This window comes from Xenopus laevis, chromosome 3L (assembly GCF_017654675.1).
Source record: "Xenopus laevis strain J_2021 chromosome 3L, Xenopus_laevis_v10.1, whole genome shotgun sequence".
Classification (NCBI taxonomy): domain Eukaryota; kingdom Metazoa; phylum Chordata; class Amphibia; order Anura; family Pipidae; genus Xenopus; species Xenopus laevis.
The window spans coordinates 117,730,907-117,745,167 of NC_054375.1; the positions used below are offsets into that span (position 1 = coordinate 117,730,907).

General features: G+C 36.2%; 1 protein-coding gene across 3 annotated transcripts in view; it reads left to right on the forward strand.

Annotated features, from left to right (window-relative positions):
* The window catches only part of LOC108711469 (synaptic vesicle glycoprotein 2B), a 65,414-nt gene that overhangs the window by 15,296 nt on the left and 35,857 nt on the right, over positions 1–14,261 (forward strand). Inside the window, exon 1 of one of the 3 annotated variants that reach the window (XM_041586866.1) lies at positions 970–1,084. The exons of 1 other annotated variant lie outside the window; for it this stretch is intronic. The gene's annotated coding sequence lies outside the window, so the exon portion shown is untranslated. Of the gene's footprint in view, positions 1–969; positions 1,085–9,843; positions 10,060–14,261 lie in introns of those variants that run through there. One more of the 3 variants, XM_018253238.2, reaches the window with a different exon arrangement.

Below are 14,261 nucleotides of genomic sequence, written 5' to 3' on the forward strand. Positions count from 1 at the left end.
TAAAAATGATATATTCTGTCCCCTGATATATTTTAAGGGCAATGAAGCCTGAAGCTTTTGCCTTTGAATGTGTCTCCTTCATGATAATTTTGTATGATTTACCATTTAGCCCTATGTAAAAAAGAACTAACCCTGTTATTTTTTGGAACTAACACATACTATTCTGTTGAGGATCTCTCACTTCTCATCACTGGAACCTCTTATGTTTGGGACTCTACGTTTCATAGATGGAGGATTGCCAAAACAAGCAGTGGCAGGGCAAAAGCTGGAGCATTAGAAGTGGAGCCAGATCTCGAAGCTCACAGGGGCCGTGTATGTGGGCAATGCACGAGTAGATGAGTACAATGCATAAGCTTAATTTGTTTCTTATACAAGTGCACAGAGATGACACTCAGTAATGTGTTCAGTATATAGCCAGTATGTTGTAACCATGCTCATTTCCATGCTACATACTTTCCATGAGAAATCAGCCCTCTCCTCCATAGTTTTAGTGATGAACCATTACTATTCTGCTCCCTGAGATATGCTTTATTTTGCATCAGGAAGCATTGCACTGTAGCATTTTTCTTTTGCCTCTTCCTTTAGTTTGGTTAAATGATTTGATTTCCATCCCCTGGAAAGCCTATTCTAATGTTAGAGTCTGTAAAACATGTTTATTATCATAGGGAATATCTGAATAGATACAGAAAATGCTATATACTCTACACAGACACATAAGTGTAAGTGTATATAACATTATATAACATTTCTTCTAGGGTGCAATTTTAGGTTGTTGTTATTTTGTTTTAGCAACACCATATCTTGCTCTCATATATTTCTCTTCTAGCTGTTTGGCTCAGCTCATTTCCTCTCCCTTACTGCTTGCTTTCATCTGTCGAGTTCTTTCTCTCTCTCAGTGTGTAGGCAGTGATGGTATGGGCTGACATATGGCCCTGCTCTGTATCCACTGGGCTTCCCTCTGGTGCATCATTAGCATGCTCGGCTAGCCTCACAGACTTGCATCACTGGCACAGGAGATCCCAAAGCAAAACACCACAGTCTGCCAGATCTGAGCACCTTCACAGCACACAACTTCAGGTCACAGGTAGGACTGACGTCTTTATGTATTCCTCTAGTCTAGAATGGATGAAATCCTACACAGAGGCAGCTCTTATAATACCTTGTCTTGCTAACGTGAGCAGAATTTCTCTTTCTTTATCTGGGGCTGATTCCTGTGCAAATTGCGTATTGTAGAAAATGACTAACAACGGCTCCAAGGGTATTGGCGCATATACAAATCCTGTTATTGATTATATATGTCAGAGGCTCTGCAGTTTCTGTACCTTGCTCCTCATACAGCAAATACTTATAAGGTGACCTTGTGATCATATGAACACTGAGACTCTGCTCTTGGCTGGGGAGAATGCACTATGGGTTAAATAAGTGTGCATTTATGGGCATATATATATATATATATATATATATATATATATATATATATATATATATATATATATATATATATATATATGTATATGTATATATGTATATGTATATGTGTATATATATATATGTATATGTGTATATATATATATATATATATATATATATATATATATATATATATATATATATATATATATATATATACACATTTTTTTTTTGTAATTTGTGCAGTTAACAGAAATTATTTAATAATATTTAGTGCAATTTATACCATGCAGCAAGGTGAGAATTTTGATGTAGGTACAGGTATGGGATCTGTTATCCAGAAAGGCTATCACCCATAGATTCCATTTTATCCAAATAATCCATATTTTTAAAAATTATTTCCTTTTTCTCCGTAATAATAAAACAGCGCCATGTACTTGACCCACACTACGATAAAATGAATCCTTATTGGAAGTAATATCAGCTTAATGGGTTAATTAAATGTTTACATTATTTTCTAGTGGTAAACTTAAGGTACGAAGATCCAAATTATGGAAAGATCCGTCATCTGGAAAGCCCCAGGTCCCAAACATTCTGAAATAACAGGTCTCATAGCTGTACTGCAAAATGCTGCACTTTGGCATCCCACCTCCAGGCAGACAAGACAGTAGGTGGTCCTTGGTGGGGTGCTGATCACATGGGGCATAACCATTTATTTATATGAGCCCCAAGATTTCTGATGACCCAGCTGCTGTTATAAACGTGATCTGCTAAACGGTGACATTGTAGGTTGTTGAGGTTAAAAGGAGAGGATGATGCACTGGATTGTCACATACATGTTGATTTTACTAGTATTAGGCATACAGTGGGATTAATATGCATCCCACTTATGTCGGGGTGCCTTATGCTTTATCATTTGGTTCAAAAACAATTGTAGTAAGTAACAACCACATAAACCTAAAATCTAACCACTCAAGCTTTTTCTGAACTACAATTGCTCTTACAGGTGAATACTGTACTCGGAGTTGCAATCCAGAAACATCCTTAGATCCTGGTTTCTGAACTGTAATGAATGTATGGTACTGTTAATTCGATGATTAATATGATGTTGCAGGCTCTGTTAGCAGCTAAAGCAACTGTGCTAAATAGAAATTGATTGTATATTAATTACAGTGCATTTATTTCAATGATGGGATTGCTGTGATCCATAGTTTTCTTGTTAACTATAGATCTTAAATGGGATGGACAGGATGTTCAATGATCAGTATGGGCAGTTGGTAATATACCCAGTCTGCCTCCAGGCTATCATTCTCTGGGCCTTTTATTTTGGCTTTCTAGGATGTTGTTGGAACTGATATGGAATTTTGTGCAAAGTGGTCATGCGTGTAACACACAATGCTGAGATATTACAGGAACAGGTGTAAATTTGTGGCATTGGTATCCACTGAGGACATGGAGAAACCCTGGCAACAACTACAGGCAGGAAAATCTCAGCAGTTATACTGTAAATATGTATTGGAAAACGCAATCATGATGTAGGAATGAGGTTGCAAAATGCCAGAAATCCATGGGAAACATCAGTAGCATAACTATATGAGCCTGGGCCCCCCACAAAATTATTTTTTGGGCCCCCACGCGTGTTGCAAATCACCCAATATTTTTAGTAATAATCGAACCTACTCCTTCCACTGGGAAGCAATGAGTCTATAGGGGTCATTTACTGTTATAAATGCAGTCTGCAAAACGCAAAAAACTGGGTGCAATCTGACATTTCCCCCCCAAAGCCAAAAAAGTTCAGAAGTGATTGTTGTTATTTTATATATATATATATATATATATATATATATATATATATATATATATATATATATATATATATATATATATATATATATATATATATATATATATATATATATATATACAGTATATATATATATATATATATATATATATATATATATATATATATATTGTTTATTTTTGGGACCACAGGGAAACAAGGACATTTTTTCGTCCTTGTGAATAACTTTACTTTACAAATCCATGTACTGTATGTGTGATCACTGTGTATTGGGTGGGGGCTAAACCCTCCTGTAAAGAACCGTGGCACATTAAAGGGGTTGTTCACCTTTGAGATAACTTTTAGTATGATGTAGAGAGTATTATTCTGAGACAATTTTCAATTGTTTTTCATTTTTTATTATTTGTGGTTTTTGAGTTATTTAGCTTTTTATTCAGCAGCTCTTCAATTTGCATCTTAACCAATGTGGTAACTAGGGTCCAAATTACCCTAGCAACCATGCATTGATTTGAATAAGAGACTGGAATATGAAAAGGAGAGGGCCTGAATAGAAGGATCAGTAATAAAAAGCATCAATAACAATACATTTGTAGCCTTACAGAGGCTTTTTTAGAATCAGTGACGCCCATTTGAAAGCTACAAAGAGTCAGAAGAAAAAGGCAAATAACTGTAAAACTACAAGAAATAAATAATGAAAACCAATTTAAAAGTTGCTTAGAATTGTCAATTCTATAACAAATAATAAAAGTTACCTTAAAGGTGAACTACCCCTTTAAGGGATTATAAATTCATCAAGGTCTGCCACTTTCAGCAATTATATTCTGAGAAAAGGACATTGGTCCATTTTTGGGAAAACATTTATTTACAAGTGTAAGAGGCATTGATTAGTTGCACAATGTCCCTAGTTTGTAATGAATTTGTTTAATCTGAAATAATGCAGGTATATGGACCTAGTCATGCTGAACTGTACCGGGCAAGGGTGACTTTTGGCAAATGCATTTGTTCTGCACATTAAATCTTAGATTATTTGTTTGGTTCCACTTTGTTCAAAGGGAAAAATCAAGTTGGTGACACTATGAACCATCTGACTGAGAATAGGAAACATGGCTGTCATGTAACCTGAGGGATGTGGATAAAAACAAATAAGAAGTAGTCTATATTTAGTTGATGGCTGTGCTCCCGAGGCATAATCCTCTTTCACTGAATTATCTAGCCTACAGATTACAATGTTCAAACTCCTCCCATCTCTGGAACAAGAGCTAGTTGTATGCCAGCTGTTCAAATAGAAGATATGAGAAATAAAGCAAATCTAAAAGACCAGTTCAATAACTACCTGGGGCTATTTGCTCTATTAGCAAACAGGTTAGTGTAAAGGGATGACATTCAGTTCCTGAAGGAGGACTAAGTGCAGAATGTAATACTCCTTTTGGCACTAGTATTTGCAATTCAGCACGCAAAGTGCAATTAAAACCAGTGAGCACTTTGGGACTGGAATATTGTGGTTGTATGCAAGAAGATAGCTGGGCAGAGATTACACATTTATGGAGGGTGAGGCAGCTGGGTTTATTTCAGATTATTAATGCCTCGGCACACTGTTAAAACTGCACTAAGAAGCTGGTTGGTTTGATATCCAGTTGAGAAGCTAAAAGAATATGCAGTTGTTTGAGTAAAGACAAAACTTAATGACAAACTGATTTATTGGCTGGTTCAGTAGGATGCTATATACATAGTAACATAGTAACATAATAAAATAGTAAGTTGGGTTGAAAAAAGACACACGTCCATCAAATTCAACTTTTACTCTTTTTTTTTTTTTAATCTGCCTAACTGCTCGTTGATCCAGAGGAAGGCAAAAAACCCATCTGAAGCCTCTCCAATTTGCCTCAGAGGGGGAAAAAATTCCTTCTGGACTCCAAAATGGCAATCGGACTAGTCCCTGGATCAACTTGTACTATGAGCTTCCATAACCCTGTATCCATGTCTATCATCTATCTATCTATTTATGTATCTATATTTCTATTACGTATATATCATCCATCTATCTATCTATCTAGCTATCTATTCATGTATAAATCTAGCAATCATCTATCTATATGTCTTTTTTACCAGTATAAGACAGTAATTGGGGAATGTTATATTAATAGTTAATGCACAAAGAGTCCAATCTTTAGTAAACATCTAACTGTGTTTTCTGAGAGCTTTGCTCAGACTTTACCTGTTTGTCAAAATACATCAGAAAATTGATTGCTTGTTATATCTTCTTTTTCATTGCTGATGCAACTATTGACATAGAATTTTCATTCAAGGGCAAAATCCCATGAACATTTGCTAGATAATGTAGATAGAAAAATGTCCCCCATACTGGCCCTCATATGGTCATAAAAGATAATGTTATATCCTCTCTGGTGAGACTTTTTTTTTTATCTTGGCAGCACAGGAAAAGAATGACAGTTGGGTTTCAGAAATACATTTGTGCTGTTACTCTTAGACAATTAAATTTGCTACTTGTTGTGATGATACACTTGAATGATACACTTAAAAGAACATTTGCCTTTGGTGTACCCCATGTGAAAGATGTTCTGGAGCTCCTAATGCAGTCCATGAAAGGGCATTATTAGCCCAGGTCTAGCAAGATTTGAAAAAATTTGCTAACACATGTTTAAATCTCATTTTGTAGGAATGGCTCACAATCTACACAATCTGGATAAGATATAGGGTTGTGATCATTCATAACTCTAGGTCTTCAGCTTAGTTGGGGCAGGGTCATTAGGACATCACTAATAGCTTCCAAGAAAAACCCCCTAGAGATTAGTCATAACAATGGGCTCAACATCTAAATCACTCATCTACACATTTGCCCTGCAGGCTGTGGGGCAGCCAAAAGGATGTATAGATAACTGATGCCGGATGCAATTTCGGCAGCTCCTCCCTAGAGATTTACTTATTGACTGTAATTCAATCAACAGTCATTAAGCATCTGCAAAATACTGATGTGCCCATTAATAGCAGGGACATTGCCGCACATTGTGATTATAAATAAGGTGCTAATTCATGTATATGTATTCATATGCCATAAATATATTGAATGATAAGATATGGAATGTTGGGATGTCATAGCAACACAACATTGACTATTTTATACCATGGTATTCATACACTGATGCAATGGGCAGTGAATGGTTACAGACAAGTATGATATCAAATTCAGTCCCTGATCAGACTGTTCTGTATACCCTTTGTGCACATTATACATGGTTTAACAATGGTTTCAATTCTAGGCATTTCAGGATTGAGATCAGTGTTTCATCTTTAGATTGGCAGGATCCATAGGTAGGTTTGATTTGGTTCAAATCCAGGTAGAAGGAGTCACTAAAATGCCTGGGCAAATAAGTAGTGTCATCTTCATAGAGGCCATGACCTTTAAAATTGGATGTAAACCCTTAAAGTAACATAGGAACATAGTAAGTTAGGTTGAAAAAAAGGCACGTCCATCAAGTTCAACCTTGGCTTTTACGTTTTTATATATCACCTGCTAGTTGAATCAGAGGAAGGCAAAAAAAAAAACCCATCTGAAGCCTCTCCAATTTGACTAAGAGGGGGGGACCATTCCTTCCTGACTCCAAGATAGCAATGGGACCAGTACCTGGATTGACTTGACTTGTACTATGAGCTACTGTACTGTAGTTATCATATCCCCCCTTAAGCGCCTGTTCTCCAACGTGAACAACCCCAACTTGGGCAATCTTTCCTCAAAGCTGAAGTTTTCCATACCTTTTACCAGCTTAGTTGTGCTTCTCTGGACCCTCTCTAATTCAATAATGTCCCATTTGAGTGCCGGAGACCAAAACTGCATGGCATAGTCTAGATGGGGCCTTACCAGTGTTCTGTATAGTGGAAGAATGACCCCCTCCTCCTGTGAATCGTTGCCCCTTTTTTATAAAGTTCAAGACCTTATTTGCCCTTGAAGCTGCTGACATTGCTTGCTACAGCCAAGTTGCCTAGTTCAGTTCCATTAAGGGTATACAGTAAGTAGTTGCATATTGTTACATCCCAGGTGCATAACTTTACATTTATCAACATTGATCCCATCTGCCACTTAGCCACCCAGATTGCCAGTTTGTCAAGATCCTGATGCCACATTCTGGATGGAATTAATTGGGCTGGATAGTTGTGTGTCATCTGCAAACACAGATACATTACTTAGAATACCTTATCCTAAGTCATTAATGAACAAGTTAAATAAAAGTGGGCCCAATACAGAACTCTGAGGGACCCCACTAAGAACCTTACTCCAAGAAGAGAATGAACCATTAACAATCACCCTCTGTGCATGATCCTGTATCTAGTTTACTATCCATGTGCCAACAACTTCATTAAGCCCAAAAGACCTTAGTTTTGAAAGCAGACATTTGTGGGGCACTGTATCAAACAATTTTGCAAAATTCATGTAGATCACATCTACTGCTCCCCCACTGTCCAGCTCATCATAAAAAGCAATACAATTTGTCTGACATGACCTATCCTTCATAAAGACATGTTGATTGCTGCTCATAATGCCATTCACTAAGACAAAGTTTTGAATGCGATCCCTTAACAAGCCTTAAAATAATTTGCCCACCGCAAATGTCACATTTACTGTCCTATAATTGCCAGGCTGAGATTTGAATCCCTTTTTAAATATAGAAATGACATCAGCTTTTCTCCAATCCATAGGTAACATAACAGATGAAAGCAAGCCTGAGAAAATCAGATAGAGAGGCTGGTCTAAAAGTGAACTAAGCTCTCTTAGGACCCACTGGTGTATGTCATCTGGCCCTGGAGCCTTATTCACATAAATTTTTAGTACATCTTTATGAAATATATCCTGAGTCAGTCACAGACTAGATTGAGCTGAACCAACAGTGAAGTTGGTCTGGAAACTCTGACTCCTGTTTTGTATACACTGAAGAAAAGAACTGATTTACCACATTTGCCTTTTCTGTATCTGTTACAACCATGCTGGTACCATTATTTAAAGGAGCCACAATCTCACCCTGCAACTTTTTACTATTAATATATTTAAAAAACTTTTTGAGGTTAGTCTTAGCCTCTGCAGTAATAGGTTACTTATTTCCAATATTTGCCTTCAGAATTGCTGTTTTACAAACTTTATTATAGTGTTTATATTGATTAAATGCAGCTTCTGTCTCCACAGACTTAGTTGGTAAATGCTTCTTTCTTCTTTCCTTTTAACTTCTATATTAGGGTGGTCTTGGTGCTTTACTTCTTAAGGGAATAGATTACAGTAACAATTTAGTATAATTTTTAAATGACAACCATTTCTGTTATATGTTTTAGCAGAAAACATAATGCTACAATCTGTGCTCTAAAGGGCAAGCTTTTTTCTTTTTGTGTCCCTGTGTATATTTGTTTTTTGCACATAAACATTTAATGACATTGACATTGAAATGCATTAAATGAGATCACATTACATGCAACTTTTGCTATATGTTCCTGGTCATTAGAGATCACTCAATCCTATATAATTTTTTTCTGGTTGGTTCCTCAACAACCTGGGCCATAAAATTGTCACGCAACAAGTTTATAAACTTGTTCCCATTAACTGTCCTAGCAGTACTGGTGCTCCAGTCAATATATAGGTAATTAAAATCCCCCATTATCAGTACTTTCTCCAAACTAGCAGCATTATGTAATTGCAAGAGGAGCTTAGCCTCATCCTCTTCACTTACATTGGGGGTCTATAAAGTGTCAACTCTAATAAAAGAAATTTTAAGCAACTTTCCAATATACTTTTATAGAAAATGTCAGTGTTTTAACATCTTTCCCTTGCTATGTTCCAAAATGGTGGTTTGGACTATTGAAACTAGGGGAAGCCAGCTGATTAACAAACATGTGAAGGAACATGCAAAACATTGAGAGAACTTGGGTCTTGACTAGAGGAGAGCTGAGCTCTGTTACATTGTTTCATGGGTCAGAAACTGGAGTGCACAATGTAATTACTGTAATTACAGTAAAGAAAAACTGTATATTGCTAAGCTGCTTAGAATTGTATTTTCTTTCATTAGGCAAAAAATTGTTTGTTTCTCATTTGCTTACTTCTCTCTAGTGAGAAAACTCTATTTAACTGGTCATGAAGAACGGTGTGACTTCGTATTTACCCTTTTTCACGCCCAACCCAAGTTTTGAGATTGTTCAGACCTACAATCATACGGTTGGCAATGGTCGAACTTCATAGACCTGACTCATCTCTGTGCAATGGCAAAGTGTAACAAGGGATATGGTGTCATGGGAGACTAATGTTCATTGTGACAAAAGGGCACTAACTTCTGTACAACATTTAGCCCTGTGCCTCTGCTATAAATAACCCTGCAGTAGCCTATACAAGAAATCAAAGGCATAGAAAATAGATATTTACATGTAATAGAGATGAGAAAGATGGACATTCTTTTGTGGATGCACCTTTATATGAGCTCCATTCCCTCCTCTGTGTGTGTGTGTACATCATCAATTTTGTCTGTAACTTAAAAAGTCATCACATCTGTCATGTTAGCAATCCTCCTCCCCCTCCTTCCATCTGCTCCTCTAGTTGCTGCCTCCCCTGAGTCCCAGTGCTTGTTATTTGTGTGTTATATTGCTGGATGGACTCTTCCATTTCTTGCATCTCGCTGCTGTCTGAATGTACTATTATCGTGGGATGATCGGCTTGGATCTTGGAGCTTGGACGCCTAATCTCTTGCTTGCGACTGCCCTGGGCACACCAGCCCATTGAAGGAGCTTTATCAATGGCACCTGAAGAATAAAGGTTGGATGTCTTGTAAATGTGGAATTCCTCTTTCCTCGATCTGGTAGGAGATGCTTTTCTCTTTCACTCTCTTCCTCGCTTTAGTTCAGGTGTGGGCATGACACATATACTGTTTGGCTAAAGGAATTAAAGATGTAGCATTCTGCTCGGCACTTCAAAATAATTTTGTAGGCAACATTTTGCACGGTGACTGACAAATACTATATTATGCTTTTGATACATCATGACTTCATTCAGTTGGCTGATTCCTTTCTGAAAGTGGTTATATGTTAGATCTGTGCTTGTGTGAGATATTTCTGCAGCAGTAAATGATTTCAGCATCTTGACCTTAGTGCTGTGTAAAAGAGAATGCACATTATAGCTCTATTCTTATAGTCACAGTATACAGCACAACAGCACCCGGAAAAGTTGAGGCTTTTTTTTTCAATGACACGATAATAATCCTTGGATGTGTGGATCTATTTGATATTCAAGTAAAAAACATGTGATGCTGTTGTTAATTAGGTCAAAGGCATGAAATATTAATCACATTTTGCAATCTTGGTGCGTGGGTTGGTTGAAGGATTTAGCAGGGACTTGTAATGCACACAGTCTGCTATATATATATATATTATAGTTCTTACAACAGAATGTACAGTGTTTTAAACAATTACAAACCAGCAGGATAACCATGAACAAAAGAAGGGGTTGAACAATAATAAAATAGCCAGTGCATTCAGTAAGTATTTGCCTTGCTTGGGGTGCAGCGTAGGACACACTTTTGACTACAAAGGAACCAAGGCATATATCATATAAAATATACAGAATGCAGTATAATTATTAATAGGGAACATAGCTATGGGAAAGGAGCATTCATTTCCCTTGTGTTTGGTACACAATCACTTATAAAATGTGCAATACTATTTTACATTTACCTTTCCTGTGTTATATGTCCTCAATTTATATGTAAAGTCCAGGTACCAAAGCAGAATCTTAAATGTAAATAGATTGGGGCCAGGAGAGCACTGTTTATTTATTTACTTTACTATTTCCCAGACTTTCTCGGCTTCAAGCATACAGCCTGTTCCATCACTTCAAGACCATACAGTAATAATCATTTACATAATACAGTGTATGTGCTATTTACAATGGCCTTTGTGCTGGTGAATAAACTGAATTGATTTTGTGCAACCAGCTGTCAAAGGATTATGGGAATTGCAGCTCTGAAACAAGGGTAGGAGGATAGTGGGTTGGTTCTAAATGGGGTTATATGAAGAATTGGTGGTCCAAAAAGTTCAGAGAAAATTTAATGAGGCAGAAGCTTTTCATCTTTAGGTATGAAATCTCTCTAAAAAAGTTCAGGTGTCAATCCCTACAGTGTACAGGTATGGGATCTATTGTGTAGAAAGCTCCAAATTACAGAAATTCCATCTCCCGTAGACTCCATTTTATCCAAACTAATTTATAATTAATCTTTATTGGAAGTAAAACCAGGCTATTGAGTTTATTTAATGTTTACATGATTTTCTAGTAGATTTAAGGTATGAAGATCCATAGATTTTCATACTTTAAGATTTATTATCCAGAAAACCCTAGGTTCAGGTGCCATGCCTGTACTGACTTAACAGACACTTCAGTTACGAATGTTATTTGCTGTCTCTCTGTAATAATAGCTAACAGCAATTTGTACTTAAAGGGGTGGTTCACCTTTAATGTAACTTTTAGTATGGTATAGAATGCCCAATTCTAAGCAACTTTTCAATTGGTTTTCATTATTTATTTTTTATAGGTTTATAATTATTTGCCTTTTTCTTCTGACTCTTTGCAGCTTTCAAATGGGTGTTGCTGACCCCTTCTTAAAAACAAATGCTCTGTAAGGCTACACATTTATCGTTAATGCTAATTTTTATTACTCATCTTTCTATTTGGGCCCTCTCTCATTTATATTCCAGTGTCTTATTCAGACAGATGCATGGTTGCTAGGGTAATTTGGATCCTAGCAACCAGATTGCTTAAAATGCAAATTGAAGAACTGCTGAATAAAAAACTAAATAATTCAAAAACCACAAATAATAAATCATGAAAACCAATTGTAAATTGTAGAATATCACCCTCAACATCATACTAAAAATGTAAATGTAAAGTAACCAAAAAAAATCTGTGTTAATAGCAACATTATTTTTTGACAAACTTATATTATAAAAAATAATGTATCCCCCTGTTGTGAATTTTAAAGAATTTAACTTTTAGTTCAATTGCAGGTCATGGAGCTCCATGCTGGCTTCTGATATCCTTATATTTTAAAATATTCATCTATTTATATTACTGTGTGTAATTCTTTATATAATCCTGTAAAGTGTATTCTTAGAAAAGGTGCAAGTGATGTCATCAGTTATAATTGGTACTTAGTGATGTCATTTCTGTTATATCACTCATTAAATATAATAAATAATGTACCCTCGTGAAATATGAAGATATTTAAAAAGACACCTTGGAGTTTTTATAGCGTAATCAATTTCCTCTGTTACTTATAGTTCCAATAAGTTTTAAAAAAGAGGGTACATTAATCTCTATACAATTTATGGGGCAAGAAGTCAGAGGGTAATTAGTGAACATGCTGTAGGACTTTTGGTAGGATTATAAATAATTTGTGTCTATTGATTTATCTTCATTTACGTCCAATCATGTGACAAGAAACTCTGCCCCACAGAGATGACAATTTAATACTTTTGATTTCTTCTGCCTGCCAATATCCTTGTAAATGTAGCTGGGGAAAAGGTAGCAATCATAATAAATGTGTGCTCTTGTCAACTGGTAGAATCTAGAAGAATAAAGAGCATTGCTGAGTGTCATGGTTATTCTTTCTGTGTATGTGCAAAGACAGGATATAGAGGGCATCAGGCTCTTCTCCAATGTGACTTCTCGGTGCCACCATCTTGATGAGGCCAATGGTATCCAAACTTGTGTGATCCATTCCAAGATAAGGTAATATGGATAGGAAGAGGTTTTTGACAACATAAAGATGACAACACTTGGAACATGTGATGATGCCTTTGGTGAGGGTTCAACATTTGGTAGAACAGACCTAACAATCTTTGCGTGTGTCTAGAATGATCATTTGCAACTGAAATGCGAAACTTTACAAAAACGTTGATTCTCCTTGGGTTTCCATTTAGTTTTTCTCTTTCAGCAGGAGAAGCTATGAATAGCAATTATGATATACTGAAAAGCAGAACCACAGTATTGTAAGGCATTTATAAGAACACAATAATGTTGTATAATTGTTTTCCTAGGCTTTAAGTGATGTTTCACAGTGTGGTAAAGAAACCCCTTACATGTATAATTGGTATCAATACAGACATACATTAACACTTGGCTGTAGACTGGTGACTCCTTGATTTCTAACAGGGCAAGGCATCAGTGTAATGTAATCGTGTTCTTAAGCTTTGCCTTTGCAGAAGAGCAATCAATTCTTCCCTAAACACTGACATCATCATGCAGCTCCAGCATTGTGAATTATTCATTGCACATAAACTAAAATACTTTCTCCCCTACTTGCATTGAGCTAGTACAATTAGGTCAGATATGCGTGATAGATGGGTTCCCTCTGCACCCTGAATTCATTTTTATATCTCAGTTTCTGTAAGAGAAAAATGACCTGCAAAACAAAAAATACATGGGAGAAATGTAATGCTCAACCCCTTTTTTGGTGCTGGCAATGTACTTCTAATAGGCAACATTATAGCATTCTAAAATCATACTGTATCTTTAATAGCAGTGTTTTTTTTGCCCCACTTTTTGTTAGAACACTTTCCCACATTTCCATGGTTTCTTCTCATAATCTCATGGTTACATCTACATCAGTAAATACAGACCATTTATTTATGGACTACCTTTCACTTGCTTGATGGTAATACTATTGCAAATGTATCTGGGTGGCTGCAATGGCCCACATATTAGATCTTTGCCCTGGGTCTGTAGTATATTAAAACTGCTCTACACACAATAAAGGGATACTCAAGTAGTTGAGTAGTTACTCAAGGAATTCAAGTAGAAATGTCTAGCCACAATCTTTTTAATGATCCCCATAGAGCAAATTACAACTCTGTTGAGACCGAGAAAAATGAAGTGAACAATGAGAACAATGAGTGAACAACGTGTGGTTCTTATTCCCACTGACTACACAGATGCCATAAAATGTCAAAACTGGAAAATATTTATTACGAATATTTACTATGCATAACAAAAGCAGTTTCTGTTTATATT